The sequence below is a fragment of the Perca fluviatilis genome, chromosome 5 (assembly GCF_010015445.1).
Source record: "Perca fluviatilis chromosome 5, GENO_Pfluv_1.0, whole genome shotgun sequence".
Classification (NCBI taxonomy): Eukaryota; Metazoa; Chordata; class Actinopteri; order Perciformes; family Percidae; genus Perca; species Perca fluviatilis.
Genome location: NC_053116.1, coordinates 14065816 through 14089592, shown reverse-complemented (window position 1 = coordinate 14089592; position 23777 = coordinate 14065816). Strand labels below are relative to the sequence as shown.

Sequence of the window (23777 nt, the reverse complement as noted above, 5' to 3'; positions counted from 1 at the left end):
CAAAACCTACAGTAGGCCTAGCTAGGCTACGTGCAGAACATTGTATGTTATTTCAGAAGTGAAAGAATGGCTTTTGTTGTGGATTTGCTTTACCCTGAGCTCAAGGAGAGACCTCGCTCGTCTGCTACAGATCCACTCACAGCCAGCTGATTTGCGCAATTGACTGACTCATGCGACAACTCGTGAGTCATCGAGGACTAATGAGTGGTCTGCGAGGCGAGCCGAGGCAAGCCGCGAGCTTGCAATGTTTCAGACTGTCTGCTCGACCTAATTGCATTTTAACATACTACATGTATACACCAAGACCTACAGTAGGCCTAGCTAGGCTATGTGCAGAACATTGTATGTTATTTCAGAAGTGAAAGAATAGCTTTTGTTGTGGATTTGCTTTACCCTGAGCTCGAGGAGAGACATTACTCGCTCGTCTGCTACAGATCCGGCTGATGTGTTTCCATAGCCGGTTGAAACGCGTGATTGACTGACTCACGCGAGAACTCATGACTTGTCGAGAACTCATGAGTAACAACTCATGAGTTCTCGAGTTAGTCCCATGGTCTGCGAGCTTGCAATGTTTTCGGCTCTGAGTCTGTGGGTCGGGAAGTTCCTACCTGTCTCGGATTGTCTCTCTGCTCACTCAGTTGCTTGAGTTGACTTGTGGAGTTGTCGTTGTCTACGAAATTGTAAGTTATTAAGCTTTCGGCAGCTAAGACGGCTAGGACTCGTAGTAGTTAATGTTGCAAGAGGTTTGTGTGTGGCGCTGTTCTCATTTTAGATTGAATTGTAGTAGGACTCAACTGATCCGAGTTAATGATACTAGAGACTTGCGATTCATGAGTCAGTTTAAAGACTCAAGAGTTTTGCTGAGTCTTACTGGTGAAATGCCAACAGTGAACGTTCTTCTACTCCACTAATGCTGTCGCAGTCTGAATGGCGTGACACTGACGACAAACGATTTCACCACGTTCATCTCACGATTGTCAACTTTCATTTGCAACAGCCCAGTGTAAAAGGGCTGGCAGTTCCAAAGGTTGGACAAACATCTCTAATGCCACACTTGATTGAAATCAGTTGTGATGGTGAGACTATGCATTATTTGTAAAGGTTGAATGGCTTTTGCAGCTTGTTACTCTGCTGGATTTTGTCAATAGGTATGCACAAAATAAGGGATAATAATAAAAGAAAATATCAACTATTCATGCTGAAACATAAAAAAAAGCGCAGTGGTAGAATAAAGTATACAAACATTCACATCAACACTAATAAAGTCGATGAGACCGGAGAGGTTACTGTACTGTTAAGCAATGCTTAATGCTTTGAAAGCCACCTACAGTTTCATTAACATCTGTACAGAGAGCTGCAGTGTTGCCAGGCAGGACAGTGGGCCAGACAGATCCATGGCCCAACGCCCAGAACTCTACTACCCGGTCCCTGGGCTCAAACTGCCTGTCCCAACCTGCTCCTAATGTAACAACTACCAACACTTCCAAAAGTATGGACAAGTGTGTGTGTGTGTGTGAGAGACAACAGACAACCTCTTTTACTTTTGATTACTATGGCATCTCATCATTTCTTGTTGATGTTTGAGTTATGTAACGGGTAGCACATTTCTGATCCATCTGTGATTACAGTAAAGTGCAATCGCAGATGGATACTTTCATCTGCTGTTAGCACAGTGTTGCCTAACTGCCAGCTTTGTTTACGAAGGGATTTAGTGGAATTAAGGTTCTATGCAAGGACGGTATAAAGTGTGAACACAAGTCTAAACATAGTATAGAGGAGATACATGTACATCTGTATGTTGACGTAGGACGTGTTAAAGAAAGATGCAAAACATTTCTCACTTACTTCGGCAATGCAACAAATTGATCTTTTTTATTTGAACAACATATACTTTTATTGAGCACAACTGGATCATAATCTGTCTGCAATGATGCAGTTGGACTTACAGTAGCATGTATAATGAAAGCCCGCACTCACAACTAAACATTAAAATGTCATGAGTGGCTCCATTTGATTTATGAATCATAAAGAACACATGGTTTTCATATGTTTGTAACAAATCAAAATCGTTGACCCGTGCTTCGAATATATGATTTATTAAAGAAGCTCACAAATCTCCCATTCTGAGCACCATGAAACACCTGTCATATTTACCAAAAAAGCTGAACAGAAGCCTCGTTCCAAGACATATTTGGTGGGGTATGGTGAGTTGCAGCTTTGTTAGCCTGCACTGCATCATCACCCAGCAGGAGATATATGAGGAATACTGAATACCAACAAACATCAGCATCTCATCTGCTCTGTAAAGAGTTTCTAGCCATGGGGAGCCACATTACACGTCACCCAGTAATTACCGGTTTTTATTCCATAGACATACCAGAGCACAACTCATTTAGATTTTTGGCTTTTACAGTAAACAAGATTGTGGCTCTGCATTGACTGACACTCTGTCTGTCAATCTGATCCTGAGTCCGTCACTGCAGCACCAGAGGCAAGCTAATCAAATCCTGCTGCCCACCCCAATTTGAAAGGGTCATGGTTCGTGGTAGGGCAGAATAATTCATGTACCCCGAGCTCATGTGACGGTCAGAGGTGAAAATAGGTAGACTTTTATTACAACCCAGATTATTTATTAATCCTGGTTTGGCCCTCGTCATTTCAATAATTAAGACTGTGGACCATTAAGGTTAGTTTTACATTTTGTGTTTTGGAATTCATGAAACTTTGTTTGAACACTAGTATGCCCTCCAGTCTTTACTCATTATTTTCCTTGGGGTGGATGTTTAGCCTGTAATTGTCCCAGTCAAGAGGTGAGAAAAATATACAGTGTATATATATATATATATATATATATATATATATATATATATATATATATATATATACACAATATACTGAAACTCAGATATAATAACAAATATAATTAAGAATCTGGGCATTTTGTATTTAAGCTGTGACTTTATCTCCGTGAGTTTAAATCAGTGCTATAGTCTGGCTAAACAACATTAAATTATAATTATAATATTATAGCACAAAATAGTAATAGCATAACCGTGTCACCTTGTGAGCAACATGGGACAAGCTATCTCAATGATTTAGGAAAATAACTGCTGACAACCTTTTTGGCAGTTTCTCATGAATTTGCACTAAAAAGCAAAGAAATAAAACAAGGCTATCCAAAGTTGTTTAGCACAGTGATTAGCCACAAGAATGCCAGCACATTCTACCGTAACTAGATGCTCCAGATGATGGGAGGTTTGTTTTGTTACAATGGACTACACATGTAGACAGGCAAACTGTCTTTTCTTTTATAATCCAAGTACCTTTTTCAAAATAGTTTACAGGGTGTGTTTTTGCATAATGAATTAGACATTGCTGGGAAAAGAGGTAAAAATCAAATTCTCCAAGAGAACCAACCTTTATTCACCTCGTACATTAGGCACAGACTCTCCATAAAGGCCTGCAGTTTGGTTGAAAATTGATATGGAAATGAGAACAGTGTGTGTTTTCAGAAGTTGTAGACTGGGACTCCTGTATACATGCACTGCACGTAAGAATAAAGACATCCACTGTCAGACACCTGCAATTACTTGATCTCTCATACCTGCTGACTGTTACAAATTGCTCCACATCTGCACCACACAGATTCAGTGCACCCCTGTGTCTTGTTTAAAAAAGCGTGAGGATAAAAACAATGCATTCTATTAACTGATAATGATTTTTTATATGTTGGCCCCACTTTCTAATAAGGCACCCTTTCTGAAGGGCTTAAAAGCTGTAATTTATGGCTTTATTAATGGTTAAAAAGTAATTTACTAAGGATTTATAGATCAGTTACGAGCCATTCATAAAACCAGTTTTGGGTTGCCAGGTTGGGGAAAATCCTCGGTTGTAACTGCATAATTGATAGATTACTTAAAAATAAGAGCTATGCATGTATTGTTGGATTGATTTATAACTGCATTATTACTAAATGGTAACACACAGCTGTGGTATTGCCAAATATTCAAGTAAAACAGAACACACTGATGCAACAGAGGCTTTAATCAAACAACAGAATGGGAACATTCTACCTAAAACCTGTAATGAAATCATCTCTTATGATAAACATTTCTCCTTCACAGTACTGTTCTCTTGAAAAGTGTTCTATCTTAAGTGTGGAACGCAGCTCAACAGCTTGTCAAACTCCATGCATTAGTTATGAAATGAGTGGAAACAATAGAAATAATAAGCCATTGAGTCTGCACTTATTGATGTTAGTAAGCCACTAATTAAGGGTAACTGCTCTTGTCTTTAATAAACCATCAACTCTGCAGTTATGTTAATGTCTCACTTTCAGTCATCTTCAGTTATAAATAAATATAAATGATTAGGCTAACATAGGGTTATTATACAGTAAACCATCAATTCTGCAGTTACAAATGTTAATAAAGTCATGAATAAAGGCTCACAGCTTTCTAACGGTCATCCTCAATTATAAATGTTATCACATTATTAGGATAATATAGGGCCCTTATACAGCAATCCATCAACTCTGCAGTTACAAACACTTCCAGTCATCTTCAATTATAAATAAATATAAATTATTAGGCTAATATGGGGTTATTATACAGTAATCAATCAAGTCTGCAGTTATAATGCTGCTGATAAATGGATTTTGGTCCAGTTGATCACTGGAGAGGTCTTCCTCATGAATTAAAGTGTCATACTGGAAAGGGTTTTTTAAACAATCTGGCAACCTGAAAGTTACTCTTAATGCTATCTTATAATTGATCTATAAAGTAGTATTCTATTATGCATTAACCATTCATAACGCCATTAGTTTCAGTTGATAAACGTTGTCTTAAAGTGGTGCAAATATGTTTGTAAATTAAAAACGTTATGTATGTAAAAATCCACATTGTTTCAGTTCTGCTCTTAGAGGCTTCCAACAACCCGAGCCCAGATTAAAGTCCAGCTCGAGACGGTAGCAGCTGGGTCGGCTCTGTTCATTCATTTCTGGAAGGACGCGGTGCAACTGATTAGACTGAGGAATCAATACCTGCAATCAGCACGGTAATGATAAACGAATAAAGAAAAGCGATGCAATGAACAAGACGAAATTACCCGAGGGATGATCCGGAGTAATCACTGAACGGAGAACAGTACATAAACGTCGATAGTAAGATGTGTGTGTGTGTGTGTGTGTGTAACATGCAATCTATGCTGCAGAACTTCTCTTTTATTCACAGCTGAATAGACAGTGGCGAGGAGCGGCCGCAGTGCGCCTAAAGATGCGCTAGTCGGCGCTTTAAGAATGAAATTCAATGGGCTACTTGTGTGCTGTAGGCGAAGGTGAATATGGACCACATTGCACTCAGAGGACCTAAACCTGGAGAAAACCCCTCCCTGCACGGTTTATTTAATTTAGTGAATCCTCAAACATCCACCAACAGCATCCATACCCATAAAGGACCAGTTACAACAAGCACGACACACACACACACAGCCCAGTGAGGCGGAGATAGTAGTGGTGTAGTCTAATGTATTGTAGTGGGTATACTCTACTGCATATAAATATATTGGCTTATATATATAGGCCAGAATCTGCTTTTTGGGGGGGTGGGGTGCATATCATAGTGGGGGTCTGGGTGTCCTCCCCCAGGGTTATTTTGAGCGTCAAAGACTTCATTTCCTGCATTCGGAAACACTTTTACGCAACAATTGACGGTGGAAATACCTTTATTTAGCCTACGCGAAGAAGAAAAACACAGATGACAATTCAAAATATATAAAAAATATAATAGAAAGTATGTTGTTGCGTGTCATTGGGCATTTTGAAGTGGGTATATAGGAAATCCTGGAGCTTTCTTAGTGGGCATACTGCGTATGCCTGCGTATCACGTAGACTACACCACTGCCTTACTGTAGATCATTCCTTGCATATACCAGGAGCAGTGAGTGCCAACAGGGCCGCCAGTGAGGGAAGGTGTGATGCAAATCTAGGAGCACCCACCTAAATCTGAACACCTGCAGGCTGTGATCACTGCAATATCTCTGACAAGCAGCTCTTTTCACTTGTCTGAGCTCCTCCATCATCCTCTGCCTGCATATAGCCTAACAAATGGCACAACTCTTGAAATGACTAGTCAGCTGCTTCAAACCGACTTCCACACCAATCCACGTATTTAACAACCATAACTAAGGCTGTCTTTTAAACTGAAAACATCCTTTTTGGGGGTCTAATTCCAATTGAATATGCATTAGCCTCGACCTCGGGGTTAATTCATTGATATGTCTAAATGCAGCTGATTTCGATGTACTTTTTCAAGCATTACGCAGTCATTTCCTGTCCCCCTTTTTTGCTGTGGAATGCATTACCAGCAGTGTCAGTGCTAGAAAAAGCTTGACTGGTGAGGATCTAATTTGAAGGATAAAAATTAATCAGTTTCCAATCTTGCGTGGTGGGAGGGAAGATTTGTGCAGGGAAACAGAAGAAGCAGTAGAGGAGGAGGAAGAAGAAGAAGAAGAAGAAGAAGAAGAAGAAGAAGAAGAAGAAGAAGAAGAAGAAGAAGAAGGAAAAGTATAGGAAATCTCTGCAACCCCTGGAGTCTCATTCAGCACCACTCGCTACTGGACAGCGTCTGAGCAGCACGGAATTTGTTCAAACCTCGAGCCTGGGAGTAACACCGCATCTGCACAGGGCGCGTTATTACCACCACAACTAACAACACTTAGAATTCATACCGGCGTTTTCACTCTCCACACCTGTCTTCTTCTTTTCTTCTTCTTTTTATTTATTTATTTTTTTTTTGTTAATCTGTGCGGCGGGTTTGGCAAGCAGCGTCCAAACAGGAGGCGAGTGCTGACTGTCGCTGCCAAACAAAGACGCAGGAAGAAAAGGAAAGAAAAAAAAAACTGGACGGCATCAGAGATCGCAAGAAGTTCATTTTCTCCACTTTTAGACTCACTTGCATCAGGAGGATTGAAAGGTAAGAGTGTCTCCATTCTCTTACAGTGTCACATTAGGATCAGCGGGGTTTAGGAGTGGTATGGCAGTTACGCAGCTGTGTTGTGTCTTCTGTCTGTGAGAGTCTGCTGCACAAATCTGATGATTGGCATTAAGATACTTGGATGCATGTTGGTGTGCTTTGAAAAGCTTCTTATCGTCACATGAGGAAAAAAAAAGTATGAGCAGTTCAGGTTATCTTTATCTTCTGGTGGCATTTTTTGATTGAGCTCAGTCGCACATACTGACTTTATACAAACCCTCTCCTTGTGAATATCGGCGTGTATGCGACTGTTGGGAGGCTTAGCCCCGTTTTGGAGGGCTGTGGTCCCTCTCTGATCACAGACTCAACAGATGAATCATCTTTACTAAAAGGCTTTAGAAGCAGGAACAAGGCTAACGTTTCTCGTGGAGCTGATGGGGGGTAGACTTGACAGTACAATGGACCCCTTCTTTGGCTGTGTGTCTATGCTGGGAGCCCCTTTCTGCAAAGCCCCCTCGCTCCTTTCCGCGCCACTTGGCTTGCTGTTGTTCCTCCCACACACATAAGCAAATGCGAGGAGTCTGTACGTCTGGTCAATGCACAGATGAAGACAGACAGTCATTTTAAACTGTGCATGTAATTCAATGAAGAAAGTGGGCATAAGACACACTGCTATGTGTGCGCTTTTATTTGCTTCTCTGTATGGATCTGTGCCAATCCATCTTTGCATTTAATCATTTTCAAGTGAGACATGACGCCCCAGCGGGTCATATGGTTTGGTGACGCCTCACTTGATTATGCATCACTGTCAGAGAGTAATTGCTGCTCCATGTTTCTGCTGGTTGTGGGCTGTTGAATGCATGATATTTGTTTGAATGTATTGAAACATCCAAGGATTATTTCTTGAGGGATGTTTGAACTGATGAACAGTTTTCTTCTGACTTGAAAAAGAAAGAAAGAATCCGTTCGCACAGACATCCTGGAGTGATATATGAAGCATCATATTTTAAGGTTTTTATGTGCCATGAAGCTTCCATTCCCACCGTTCATTACATTGTTTATGACAGTCTGTGTTTAGCTAAAGGTTTGTTAAGCTCTGCTCTATAACCGCCTGGATCTCCTGCGAGTCCAACCTTCACAAACACCTCACCAGATTTCAATTAGTGGATATGCATTAATTGAAGTGATTCATTTGATGCCAAAACAACAAAAAGTGAGATTAGAATAGTAGCAAATGACAACAACCCACAACGGAAAGACTTTAGTTAAACTCTTACATTGTTGGTCTAGACCAATCCGATTCTCCCTAAACAATTGTTGAAAACAGCTGCACTCACACAGAAATGTTTCATTGAGCCACTTAAAATTTAATCTGAACCATTTCATTTTGCTTTTTGGGGGGGAAAAAAAAACAGGCAAATGGAGCCTTAGCTGCAATAATCCGTTTCCTACATTCATTGTCACAGTAAGAGAACAGATTCGACAAATCTTTGCAGCACCAGTTCTTCACCCAGCGTGTACAATTTGAGTAATATCACACTGTCTGGAGTGTTAATCTCCATCAGCAGTCACAGCATATGTGCATTAGTGATTATCCAGTAGAAAAAACTAGTTTTCCCAATCTTCACAGTAGCTTATTACGTGCCACGACACAGGTGAATTGTAAATGACTTATCATATTAGCTATACTGAAAATCCTCAGTATATTGGCAGTACAAATGTACGGGTTAAGAACCTGAATGCTGTTTAAATCACATTTGTCAAAGAGAATCCAAAATCATGATAAATTACAGTTCCCTCTTACTGATCTCAAACTCTTTTGGCTTCTCTTATTTTCATGTTTTGACTCGGTGGCCTTCATCGGAGCACATTTATACTTCATTATCCTGCTTTTACGGTGTTTTCCTCCTTCATTTATGCTAAGCTTCATCTGCCCTGCAGTAACTACTTGGCTGTGCTGCCGCAGTATATCAAGGTGTTTTGGAGTACACTCTCGTTAAGAAGAGATAGAACCTTCTAGAAATTTCCTGAACGACACGTTAAGCGACACGACACGACCCCCAACAAGATCCACCAATTAAATGGCTGTTTGGTTTCAGATATTGAGGTTAAGGTTTGGGCCATAGTTCAATTTAGGGTCTTCAAATCGAAAGTGGGATTTGTATGCAGCCCGGGAGGTAGTACTGCCCCAGAGGCCCAATTCAGGGAAAGAAACAATTACTGCAAAATTGACTGTTGATGGTTGCTGTTGACAGGCCCCAAAATCTTGCATCATGAAAAAACCTGAAACTGTCTTCTGTTCGAGGAGGATACCTGAACATTTAAAAGTGTACTTACAGTATTATTTAAGTTTCTAATGGCACAAGGCATTCAGCATTTTTCCTCATTAACTTTGTCCCAGAAACAAAACAAAAATCTCATTAAGATGCAAAGCTTGGAGAAGCTCCAATAAACAGAGTAAGAGACTGACTGTCAGCACAGAGCCTTTTACTTTTAACCTTTACATCCAAATGAGTTTCCTTGTACTATAATCTGTTCCCATCCTGATAATGTTCCCCTTATAACCAGAAAACCATCCAGGATATGTTTACTGTCATTTCCTCCATCTTTGGTAATTCATTTTCCATGCTGCTGCGAGTCAGTGTGACATTATAGGAACAGGGCGGGATAAATCATTCTCCTCTGTCAGCTTCTCTTCCATTTCCTTTCAGAACGAGCTGAAAGCTCGAACGTATGTCAGCGCTGAAATTCACAGGCACCCAGCAGAGGAGAGGGACAGAAACAGACAGACAGACAGACAGACAGACAGACAGACAGACAGGCAGACAGACAGACTTTCCTTTTGTGTTGGAGGAGTTTTATATATCCATTCTTCCGTAGTTTCTTATCACTGCTTCTTGATAAGCGTGGAGTGTCCCCATTCTGGACAGACAGACAGACAGACAGACAGACAGACAGGCATAGACAGACAGACAGACAGACAGACAGACAGACAATCAGGCGGCGAGGTTTTCCTTTTGTGTTGGAGGAGTTTTAGATATCCATTCCTCCATTGTTTCTTATCACTGCTTCTTGATCATCGTGGAGTGTCCACATTCTGGATCCCGTCCTCTGGGGACCGCAGTCTGATGATCTCCATTCCTTACACTCTCAACACAATCCTATTTTCCAAACTGCTGATTCTGCTTCCCCAGTGATCCTTTAACAAGCTTTCCATTTTATAAGGCTTAGTTATTTCTGCCATACGTGTCTTTCGGTAAAACTGTTTTATTGCAGGCTTTTTTTTTTTGGGAAAATGTTTTAATGTCCAGTTGCTCTTGTGTAAAACCACAATGCTGTTAGAAAACTATATTATCACCAGTGGTGGATTGTATGTACATGCATTTACTCAAGTCCTCACAAATATGAGGTATTTGTACTTAGGTATTTGTATTTTCTTCTCATACCACTTTATATTTCCACTCCATTCAGAGGGAAACAGTGTACTTTTTACACCACTACAATTAGTTGACAAAGTACAGTACAGCTGAAACAATCAGTCGATTAATCAGTTGAAAGGAAATTAAATGGCAACTATTTAGACAATATTTAAATAAATTTTCCATTTGAGGAATTGCTGCTTTTAAATATTTTCATTTATTTTTTAACAATTTGGATGTTTATTCTGTTGGTTACACAAAACAAGCATTGTGAAGGCATCCCTTTGGGCTCTTTGATTGGACATTTATCCCTATTTTCAGAATTTTTACAAACATCATCAATCAATCAATTGAGAAAATATTCACCAGATTAATCCACAATAAAAAATAATAATTAGTCGCAGTCTCTTACAAAATAGTTACAAAATTAGCTCCCCCTTAACCAACTACAACAGTAAAAGCCTGCATTTACATTAATGCATGAGTAATGATAATCTAATGATATACTATAATGGCCATTTTTCTGCATTAAGAACTTTTAATACTTTGAGTACATTTTCCTGATTATATTCACATACTTTAATTGAAGTAACATTTCCAATGCAGGATTTTTACTTATACAGCAATAGTACTATATAACTACTTATACAGTGTGGTATCAGTACTTCTACTTAAATAAAGGATCCGAGTACTTCCTCCACCGCTGCCTATCACAGAGTGGGTGCATGAGAGCTGCCACACGCCTACAGGTTGAACATCTTCATTAGAGGCCTGTTGACACTAATCAGAGATGACATCCACTCGCACTCTGGTTAATTTACAAGATTTACAACAAAAACAATGTAGCAAATAATCTTCATATCACAGCGAGAGAGTTCCTCATAACGGAGACACATTTGACGAGGTGTCGAATTAATCTTTGCTCTTAGCCACATGCTGTACTCAGCAAAACCAGCTTCAACTAACATTTGAAATAATTGGTCCCTCTTGACAGGCAGAGTTCATTCAAATGAGTCAAAAGCATAATGGATCCATATCACTAATACATCTGTTATAACTCAGACAGTGTGATGTTTTGGTTCAACCTACAGAGTCACGTAAGGGAGATAAAGTGCTCGTAATAAATATTTAAATAACTTAGTGAATAAGCACCTTTATCTCTTCGACACATGTCTGTAATGTTAGTTCCTCTTTGTGTTGACTCCAGTTATCAGAACATTTCCTTCTTGGCAGGATGATTATATTTAATCACCCAATATGTTTGAATCACTTTGTGAGATAACGCGACAGGAAACTCAAAAATCATGAATCTTTAGCTAAAAAGGCAATGTGTTGACAGTGCCGGTGGCTCTTGCAATCATGACATCAACAACTGCTTCCCTTTACATAAACGCTTGCAAATATAGCGATTTTTTTGCGTAACTGACATATTTGTTGATTAGTGTTAGATTGGAGTACAATTTTAGAAGATTGGGATTTGGCTGGATTTTACACCATAATAAATCCAAACTATTTATTCTGAATGACAACAATACAGGATATTTGTATGCATCAGCCAATAAAAAACAAACTGGTTCCAGTTATAACGGGTTATTACAAGACAAGAACTTTTCACATATTTTACTGTTAAAGCTGCAGCTTCGGGTGTACATTAACATTAAATACTGTATGTTGTTGGCATCATAAAATTAACGTGTCCATCTCCCTCCTTAATATTAGCTTGAATACAACAGGGACAGTGAAACACAGATCGACGTACAGTCAGTAATTTCACAAAGTTCTCAAAATTTAACAGAAATGGACCGTGTTGAAGACAGACGTTTTGTTGTCCCATCCATCCACCCCAAACTCCTCCCTGACTGGATTTTGGGGCTTCATAACAACAGCACACTACAGTACTTCCTCCTTTGCTGATGAATCATAATAAATACAGCCACTAGGGTTTGTGAATTTGAATGCAAACGCATGACGTTTTGGGGCATTTTCTGAAACGGCCGATGCTTTCGTTAGGGTTAGGCAAGTCTTATAATTGTTTGGTGTTGTTTGGTGCAGGTAACATTGCTAAATCAGATGCTTTTTCATGGTTGTATTCATGCTCTGTCATCACTAAACACGAAGTAAACAGACTTTACATTTTGGTTACCTGTTGGGTTGAACATGGTGAGGCTGCTCTCAGTTTCAGCTTGTTAAAGCTCATAACAAGCTGAAACTGAAAACTGTAGTTCAATCACACCGTTAATGGCTGTTTTTTCTTAGTTTGTCTGTTACCTACACAGCTGTCCTCAGTGGATAATGGGTTGCCATAGTAACCTGGTCATGTGGATTTCTTTTTTTGTGTAACATCTTTGCGTCACTTGCATTATGGATTTGATATTCTCAATTTCATTTGCTTGACAATGATGGTGATTTTTAATAGGTATTATATTGATTTTTTTGTTGGATCAAGTTTTCTCTAAATCTATGGTCTTCTGCTGCTTCTGGCCATATATATGGTTATATATATTAGGACACTATATTCATACTTTCCTTGCATTTGTATGTTTTACAAAATAAATTCAAGTGTTCAGGTTTCACAAAGGGGCCCACTTCTTCATTTTTTTATTGATATTCACAATTTGTAAGTTGAGAAATTTTTCCACTTTCTTTGTCAATGTTAAGGTCTGCCCACTACTCATCATGAATATGTATAAGCATATCTTCAGACTAAAGAGATCTGGCTCATGGACTCCAGCCAAGTGCCTTAAAGACTAAATCGTTTGTGCAATTAAACTATAAAGCTATATTGTCCAAACAAACATCATAGTCACTTCTATGTGTATTAATTACAGTGTGTCTGGGAACTTGCAAAGTTAAAAATATTCCAATGAACAAACATAGTAACATTTTCACAGCTTATTAAAAAAGGACAGTTTTGATTCTAATGACAATATCTTTGCAATGAGGAAAATATTATCCCATGAAATTCAGACTGAATGGGATTCATTGAGAAGTGTTAGTCAAGGAAAAACACAACTCTTAATAAGGTCCAGCATTCAGGATAAATGTTCTACATAGTTCTACAGCAGAAAATCATGGAAATGAAAAGTATCCCCACTTTTCCCATAATGCATGACTTTAGGGCCAGTTCCTTTTAGCAGCAACAGACCACTCCAGATTAGCTCTTATTCTGCACACCAGCGCCTGGCAGAAATCTCTTGCCAGCAGCAGTGGGAAGGCACAGCCGGGGTTCTAAATCCTGCAGTCAACAGCCACCCAGCTCTCTGTGCACTTCTCCTGGCCTTGATTACAATTTGTGTGCCACAGTGGCTGGCTCCACAGAAAGGGCCACATGGAGATATTAAATTATATGTGCAGTTGGATTGGATGGGATGAGTTTATTGCAGAGATTTGGAAAAATTGTAATTCAACATAAAGTCATACACACTGTAAAAATAAATTCTCAATTTGGTCAGCGTTTACGACATGACAGGTTGAAATAAGCAAAGCAAGTCCTGTAACAAGCATTGTGAACCAAGACGGTAATCTAATTTTGCTCCTGTTCTTCTCTACAGTGAACGCTTATAGATCCGCCATTCAGATCCGATTTTCTCATTAGCCTGCCAGTGCCTTGAAGAAAGATGGATGCCAAAAAGCGTTCTTCCTACAACCTACACTGGTTCAAAGACCAATATAGGTATCACTGTTGGCAGACACTGGACATGATTAATTGCAATCCCATGCGCTCCTTGTTTTGCCCGAGTCAACAATCTCCACAATTGAATATGAGCGAAGCATGAGAGGAAGCTTAGGACATATACGAGGAAGCACAATGTCATTGTTTTTCAGCCAAATGCATTAACATATTGACTTTGCAGGAGTGCAAGTTACCTCAGGTCCCCGTTGAATGGCTGGCACCAATAAGCTAAGGTTTACAATCAATTGAAAAATGCAAAAAAAGAACAGCATGCAGGATAATGTTTTATTCAACATCTCCTTTTCTCTTTGTCAATAGTTCACCATAGCAATCATAATGCACTCCTCAACAACATCCACAGATTTGTGTTTAACAACATTAAACTGTAAAGGGAGACTGCCATTAGAGGCTTTAGTTGTTGCACTTGGTTGTGTTTTTGCTTTATAATGGGCCTGTAGGGCTACTACGTGCACCGCAGGTCCACTTAATGCTGTGCTGATCTCTTAGAGCCCATTACTCAGAGAATCCTTGTCATTGTCCTTGCCCTTCCGCAGTACCACACTTCAGCTCACCGGTAATGAGATGTCTGTATTTACACCAAGTCCTGATTACTAATGCAGAGGCAGCGATATGGGAAACCATGTCTACCACTCCCAGCTTTCATGTCTGACACCTGTAAGTGGGGAATTCAAAACGGTTACTGATATTGCAAACATGCAGACACACAGAGACAGATCTGGTGGGCTGTATACATTGAAGATGGGTATAAATAAAGAATACATAAATATAAAAAAAAAAAATCCTGTAGTGAGAATTTCTATAAAAATACCCATTCTGCTCGAGATTATACTTATATACTCAATGATCATGTGACACATGTGGTTGGGTTTGGTTATGGTTTGGTTAGGAAATATTGTTTGATTGAGGTTAAGGAAAGATGGTAGCGTTAGTTAAATATTAGAAAAGTAAACCCATGCTTTTTAATGTAGACTTTTACAATATTTAACCAAGACCACAATTGTTCCCTAACCGTGGATACAGTGGTATCAATCTTCTCATCTAACTCTTGACAAAGAAGCAAATAAGCATATTTCCCAAAATGTCAAACCTTTCCTTTAAGCAATTACTTTGATAACCATAAAAATAATCATCAGGCAAGCGAATATTGTTGGAAAAACCGATGAGTTGTTGACCGTGAATGTTTTGGATACAGGTTCAGGCTCAGTATGAACATGAGTGTCGGATCCTAGATTTCCTTTTCTAAACTGCAGTAAAAAACTCAAAAAATGTTAAATGTAAAGAAAAAAATATGTACTCAGTTATTATAAACTCCAATGTCAGCCCAAAGTTTGCTTTAGTGAAAGCATTAATGACTCACAGTATTTGCCACAGATTTGCTGCGTGAACACAGACGTGGCGTGGCCAGGATCTTCAATGAGCTGTTGTGAACCATATTTGTTTCACGACTCAAGGTACCTCGAACTCTCCATCTGACTTACACAGTGTGTCATGTCTTTGTTTACAACGTGGCTGTAATGGTGGCTCTGTAGACTTTCCTCAATCAATACAAACACTATTCTAGACCCCAGATTGCATACACGCAGGCACGCACACACGCACACACACACACACACACACACACACACACACACACACACACACACACACACACACACACACACACACACACACACACACACACACACACACAGCCATGCCTTTTCTTCTCTGGATGTCTTATCCATGTAGAGAAATATTAGTATATGGCATGGAGTGCATTTGATATATTGTGAAGTTCCACTAGATTACTTGTACTTGTGCCACCAAGCTGTAAGAACAAAAATACATGGCATTAAAAATGCAAGATGAAATACATGGCATTAAAATGCAAGATGAAAAGCAAATATTTTAACTTGTATCACTTGGTGAAGTCTAATCCTTAGCTGCTGCAGTCTTGTGTTATAGGACATACATGTTGTATACATTTCTGTAGTGATCAGGTTTGATAGCATTTTATTGAATCCAAATTTGTAGGAGTCTTTTATCAAAGCTACTGGACATTTTGTTCCAAAATACGTATTTGTACCATGGACCCCTGTCTCATAACAGCGAACCATTCCTCGTTTGGGATGCAATTTATGCTGCAACAGAGGAGGTTTTATTAAAAGTTGGTGTAACCCTCTCTGGCTCTCGGCTCACTCAAAGGTTAACACCATCAAGATGGCTTGCTATTGGTCAACGTCGCAAATTTTGTCAAGTTAAACTTGACGCCAAAGATTTGTGTCCCCCACGAGCAAATCTGTTGTACATGGCGATTAAATTGAAATGAATTGATTTAGCCACAAAAGGTTTCCCCCCTTCTCCAGCTTCAGACTCTCTTCCCCCTAGGCCTCATACTCATTGTGGACCTTTATGGACCTCGCTGTTCTTCATCTGTCCACAGGTCATCCCTCTTCACTTTCTTGCTCCTGCCAGTCACCTACTATAGCTCGACTTACAGGATTTGTGAGGCTAATACTGATATTATGAGTTTAAAAAAAATATGATTTATTTTACATTATATAACACATGACATAAACAGTTTGGATGCGGACTACGCACTTTCTGGTTGATAAATCAACTCAGTCAGTGCTCTCTTGTGAACAAACTATGTAATGGCTTTACTGTTTCTAAAGTAGCATGCCTCGCACATGGAATTTCTGTTCTGGCCAACATATACTCAGACACCGATATATCTGCAATTGTTGAGCTCTACAACTGACCCTGCACCATTGTCTTTGTATTAAGATTGCCAGTGCTGCTTACTCATAGCCGCCATAGTGGTCCAGCTGAGCTATTACTACCTGTTTCCGTTCCCGCCTTTGCATAGGTGCTCCTGTAAATCGGTGGCCCAGCTCCAATGTCCCCCCTTACACACTCACAAGACTTTGGTGCATGCTACCGCTTAGTCCGAGAGGACTCAGGACTGTCCGACTGTGAAGTTGGCAAAGTGCTTGAGGGCTCTATTACGGACTTTTTGAGCCTTTTATACACACATTTCACAACTGAAACTTTTCACTTTTTCACTGAAAGGCTTTTTCACTTTGTAAACCTATAACGTGCACAAAAATATATATAACACAATAAAGGAAAGGAAAAAAGCCAAAAACCATAATATGAACACTTTAAGTATACAGTAACATACATGTTGCTAAACAGCTCTATGAAATGCTTTCCTGTATTTACTTTGTCAGATCTGTTTGCTTTCCTTTTATCGACCATCGATTCTAGTGAAGTGCCTTTAATTTAACCTCCTTTTCCTTAGTGTCTGCATTTGGATCCTCTCCCAGTTGCCCTGTACCTGAACTGTGACAATTAGCTATTTGGATAAATGACTACTTTAATGATCTGTACATCTCTCCATACTAATAAAATACAAGGATAAAAAATTCCGTTACAGACAGATTGTTTCAGACTGGGGCTTACTAATCCAGGATTCTTAACAAGTTACAACTGGATCCAAAAGACTGCCGGCTCTCCGAACTTCTAATTAAGGGTATCGTGGGAACAAAACGCCTCCTCCTTCCAGGTGTACTGTGTGGGCAGCTAGTCTTTTATCACAGTGCAACAGCAGCCACCCGTATAGGCTTTCTAATGAAATGCTCCATCTCTGTCATAAGACTGCCATTTTCACGATCTATTAAACCTCATACATTCATTGCATTATGCATTATGTGCCGTTGGCTTCTGCTATCCTGCAGCATTGTTCAGTTATGAAAGAAAAGGGGCGCCGCTGCTGAAGATTCATCAGGAAGTCATATCATGATTTTCCACTATATGGATTTTTTTCCAAGGATTCAAGATTACTTCCTGTGTGATTTTCCACCTTGTGCGGTGGCCTTCCCTCTGTACAAATTGAGGACCAGTTGTTGGCATTTAATGTCTATTTCTTATAGTTTTCTTTGATGTTAATATGTTTGCAGGGTTTAGCATCCAGCAAGTCCAACACGCAACACACTTCCTCTAAAGTTGCACTCCACATAAATGACCACGGGGTTGAATTCTGGAATAATCTCCACCAACAGAGTGATGGGACTGCATGTAATAGTACAGCTTAGATGTTTATTGGAATTTAGACCACTGTATTTGCCCACAAGCTAAAAAATAAATTAGAGCTTTCCAGCTACTTGGTTCATCCAGTGCGACAACTTGGGGAACCAAAAGTAAGAGTTTGCAAGCCCCAACGTAGGGTTTAATAAATATATTGTTTGAACGAGGCTGAATCTCCATAATGTGAATGCAAGGGCAACAACCTTCTCTGATGTAGTTTGGTACATGCAGTGGTGGAAAGTAAGTACATCTACTAAAGCACTGTACTTAAGAGTTGAGGTACATATACTTTACTTGAGGATTTCCATTTCATACTTCTATTTCAGAGGGAAATATTGACGTTTTTAAACTTCACTACATTTATTTGACAGCTGTAGTTACAGTTGCTTTTCAGATTAAGATTTTACCTGAAAAAAACATTAGATAGGCTTATAAAATACAATGCATAGTTTAAGTTCAAACCAGTGGTTTCCAACCTTTTTTTCCAACTACTTTCTTACACCATTTATCATCTCACATCTCTTCAGATTACATTTGTGAGCCTGTGGGGAGTGATCCCTAGGTTTAAACTAGTTCCACTTCTACCAGCTATGACAACTAAATGCTATGTATGCATTGATGCATCAGTATTCAAATTCTATCGATGTAATGATGTCACAGGGGCCATTTTTCTTTAGTGTACTTTTACCTTGGATATTTTAAGTACATGTTCTGTACTTTTCCCTGAGTAGGATTTGAATACAGGACTTGGAGTATTTTCAAATTGATGTTTCAATACTTTTTTTTTTTTTTCACCAAAGGATTTAAGTACTTCTTGCATCACTGGGTACAACAAAATTGAAAGTGAACCCAAATATTGTTGTAATACTATCATTTATTGTAATTGTATCTTGAAATTAGTAAGTAACCAGAATGTGTTAAGCTGCCAAAGCCGATGACAAAGCACAGAACTCTAACCTGTGAGCAATATGGTGTGGGGATTTTTATTTCTGACACCTTTTAATCCATAGGTTTACATTTTGAAGAAGTCGAAGAATGAGCTCTCATATCGGTGGTTAAATACAGTGGCACGTATCATCTCATCCTATATTCTGTTGATTTTAATCATCAGACAATGAGACCATTTTGCAGCATATTGTTTACATCACAATATTCAGTATTCAAAGATAATAAGGCCAACATTCTTGTCTTCATGAACACCTGAATGGGGTCAAACACTTTCCATATCCTCCTGAATCATATACCTTTGTACATTCACGGCAAAGAGCTCCAGGCTTTCCTTTTGAAATAATATTCCAATATTCTATTGCACAAGATGAGCACACTTTGACAGCGATACAGGGAGGATTAAAGCTCTTCTGAGAGCAGACATTTGCCTTATCTCTTATTAAGTATTAAATATATATTTAGGGTTAGGGTTAACTAACCTAGCCCTAAGGCTTTAGACATTTTGATTATTTTGCAAATGCTAAAGTTGGAGAACATAAACACTAGACCTGAAATGATTAGCTGATTAATCCATTTAGCCTATCAGCGAGTCATAACAAAAAATGCTTGAAAACATTCTCTGGTGTCAGTCTTTAAAATGTGAGGATGTGCTGCTTTTCACTGTTTTATACCACTGTTTGATCGAATATCTTTGGGGTTGGTCGGGCAAAACAAGCAATTAACTTGGAGCCCTGAACGACTGTGATGAGCATTCATTCCACTATTTGTTTGACAATTCATAGACTAAACAACTAATAGATGAATCAAGAAAATTATCGGCAGAATAATTAATGATGCAAATAACTGTTAGCTGTTAGCTGACATACTGCAATTATTATACCCAAATATTTACAGTGTTTTGCTGAATTATAAATGATTGTATTACGTTAACAAACCCCTTAAACCAGAGGCTCTGCCAGAGAGAGTTGTCTGTTCCCTCAAGCTTATTGAGTGGGATGCACGGGATCATTAGAGGCTAATGTCAGACTGTTTCAGGTCAGACGCTGTAGTAATGAAAACATACAACCTCAAAGAACGACATGGCCAGCTTAGAGGTAACCTGTGTAGGATTATCTCTTTACATTTTGTCTGATATATCGTTACATCATCCACCTACACCTGGACCCTATCAACTGCTATGTATATGCTTCATTTACGTATTTTGCCATCCTGCTTTTTGTTGTCAGGTTACATAAAAGATTTTTGCTGCACACCAGGCCTCGGATAAAAATGAAACTAAATAAAAACACAGAAAAGCTCAAAATAGCATTTGGCTTGATTTATATACTTATTTTATATACATTCCACTAGAGCTGAAATGATTAGTCAGTTAAAGCTGTGTTAGGTTGTTTTTGGCATCTTTGGGCAAAAATTCCAAACTAATCTTTCAGCATATTGTTATTCAAGTGGTCTGAGAGAAAACTAGACTTCTGTATCTCCTCTTTGCTCTGTTTTCAGGCTTAAGAAAATCAAGCCTGTGGCGGAACTTTTGCCAATCCCAGGTTATTTCGGACAGAGAGAGTGTTCCTATTGGCTGTTGTGCGCATGCATATTCCCGTGCAACAGAGAGGGGAGAGGGAGAGCTTCAGGCAGATCACGCTACTTCAAATACTTTTTTGTTGCTTTTTACCCACTGCAGCTTTAATCGATCACCAGAAAATGAATCAGCAGACATTTTCATAATCAATTAATAGTTTGAGTCATTTTTCATGCTTAAAGACAAACATTTGCTGGCTCTAGCCTCTAAAACATAGGAATTTGCTGCCTTTTTTCTATAAACTGCATATGTTTGGACTGTTGGTAAAATCAAACAAGACCTATGTGACTTTTAAGATCTGGGATCTTTTTGTAGGTGAAGCAAGAAAATAAGAGATTCATCAATATGAAAATAATCCTGAGTTGTAGCACTAACATTCACTAAACTATCCAGCCACCCTAAACTAATCTGCTAAACCAGACAACCCTCAGTGAATATCTACAACAATCTGATCAAATCTTTAATCTCCTCTGACAGTCCTCTCACCTCCTCGTTGTCTCGAGCTCAAGCAAACCATCAGCAGTGCTATCATATGGCTTAAACAAAAATAATGCTCTGTAAATCCTTGTAAATTATATTTATACACTTGCCTTTCCACCCCCCCCCTTTTGTTTGTCGCACGGGACATGTCTAAGCTACTTAAAACAAGTTGATAGACTGGTAATATAAATGAGACTGCTTTGCCATCTGAGGATCTGTCTTCATTAGGAGCGGATCTGGAGAGAGTTTCTATTAGCTCACTATCAAGATGAGGAGACTGTGAGGAGGAAATTACGCATGTCACAAGACAAAGTGCTGGGAGGCCCACAGCTAAGCCCAATGGAGGATGAAAAGCCTTAATCAACGACAAGGACTACTGGTGACAGGGCACCATGATCGCCCCATGCTTCTCAATGTAGAAGATTATATCCAATCTCTGAAGGACTGACACTTCCTGGCTGGAGAGAGGAAAAGAATGGCACCTTTACGCTTCCTCTCCTTTCCCTTCTTTGCTTTTCTTTGTTCATTACCATCAAAAGTCTTGCTCATTATTTTTTGGGTCTCTGCAAGGGTATAATAATGCTTACAGCAGCAGAGCGAGCCCCGGGAGGACCATAACCATAACTCGCCAACACTGTTAGACAAAAACTAACAGTAATAATGGAATTGAAAAGTTCAAAATATCTGAGGATGTTTTCATGTAAGATACTTAAACTCAATTTAAAGGTCATTACCCATCTGAATGAAAATCCTCCTATTTTCTTTCTTATCTGTTTCCTGTTTCACTCTCTTGTCCTTGTCACATTACTATTATGAATACACTATGCAAAAGTGCTGGTAAAAACACTTTCTTCAGTTCATTTGAATACTTTACAGACATTCCTATGCAGTATTTGAATTAGTCAGATGCCATTATCACTGGGTGCACTATAAACAATGTTATATTACTCATCTGCTGCAGCTGAAAAGGGTTCTTTATAGAAAAGACACTTCTTTCTGCAAAGAGAAAGGATCATTACTTTTGTCTGACCTTCCTAGTAAGACTTCAATTCCTCAAGACTTTGGCTCGAAGCTACAATAGTGCTTTCCATTGTGCGGATAGGATGATGAGTTCAGGGTTAACTAAAAAATTTAGTTTGTCTAATTCATGGTTTTGTGGTTCTACCTAAACAGATGCCAATCTTCCTGTTGATCCACACTTGGCTGTAGCTTCATTCATCGCCAAGGTTACTGGCCTTGTCTTCTGGTACTTTGTTATTTTTCTCCTTCGGCACTGGCTGATAATTAACTTGATTTAATAGCCCTGGTCCTCTGAGTCAACTGTGCTAATTAACAAACAAGGAGCCAATACTTTTATCTTACTTGCAAATGAAGAGGGTGCTAATTGTTCAAATCAAAGCACAGACTCTTGTCTGTATCTGCACCAATGGTTAAACCCATTCTTTGTATGTCTATGTTGACAACTATTTATACTTAGAAGAGCACTCCATCAATTTAGCATTGCGCTCCTTTAACATTGTTGGACGCATAACGGACAGTAAAAAGGATCAAAATCGATGCAGTAGAACCAGGCATAGTCCTTTTTTATTCCAAACATTCTTCTTTATTGCCAAAGCCTGGCACCTACATTACCCACAATTCATCCCAACTGCAGATAGTTTGGACGGAGATTCATGTGTGTTATTATAGTAGCGGCTAATGTAGTCTTGTTAGCCTCAAGCAGAAATGAGGAGTGGGCTACAGAGGTATCACACCCCAAGATTTCTTTCATTGTCAAACTTGTAGACTTTAGACTCAACTGATGTCAAGTAATGTCACTTGAGACAGTAAATCAGATTTCTCCCTCTGGGGCCACAAAAGGCTTATACTGTAGAACTTTTTCACATATGCGGTATTCCCCTTTTACTTTATTTACTTTCCTTTTTAATGTATTTATCAAGGACAGCACACATTAGTTAACCCTAAAACAGTTGACAGAGGGGATTGGCCCAGGTACTGTAGTCATGTTACTTAGTGCCCACACTCTGGGATCAACTTTAGTTTTATAATTGAACAAGTGTTCTTGCAGTGAAAACGTCACTATTCCTGTGTTGATTTTCTTGCAGCAGCATTACAATATGTTGAAGAGATTTCGTTGTGAAAAAATAGCTTTTAAGGACTAATTTTATGATGATGTTCTTAATTACTTTTACATAGTTCTAGTTGTAGTCAATTATCTGCAGCAGCAGCATCAACTATTCTATTCTATCACTAGAGCCACTAATTACTCTAATAATGGGGCAGAGGTTGGCGCACACAAACGGGGATATATAGCTGAGTAGATACATAGGAAGGATACCCAGGGAGGAATAATCTGTATCTTTATGCAATTCATAGTTGATGCAGGATGTGCTTCACTGGGCAGACATCAATCATGTGTAAATGCAAAGTGAGACATTGTCACAGGACTAAATGCTCATAACTGCTTTACTGCCAGTGAGATGTTGAATTAACTTGGGAGCGTTTCCACTATTCACGACCACACAAACTGTTTAGTTACAAAGGTACTTAACTGTTCTATCCTCAAATCCTCAGTACATTATCAGTATAGATGCATAGTTTTCTACTGTACTGTTTTGTTG

At 39.1% G+C, this 23777-nt stretch overlaps 1 protein-coding gene across 2 annotated transcripts in view; it reads left to right on the top strand.

Moving 5' to 3' along the window:
• Positions 1 to 6787: 6787 nt before the first annotated feature.
• Positions 6788 to 23777, top strand: part of LOC120558702 (metabotropic glutamate receptor 4-like) — a 232360-nt gene continuing 215370 nt past the window's right edge. For both annotated transcript variants that reach the window (XM_039799856.1, XM_039799857.1), the window contains exon 1: positions 6788 to 6971. The gene's annotated coding sequence lies outside the window, so the exon portion shown is untranslated. The remainder of the gene's footprint in view (positions 6972 to 23777) is intronic.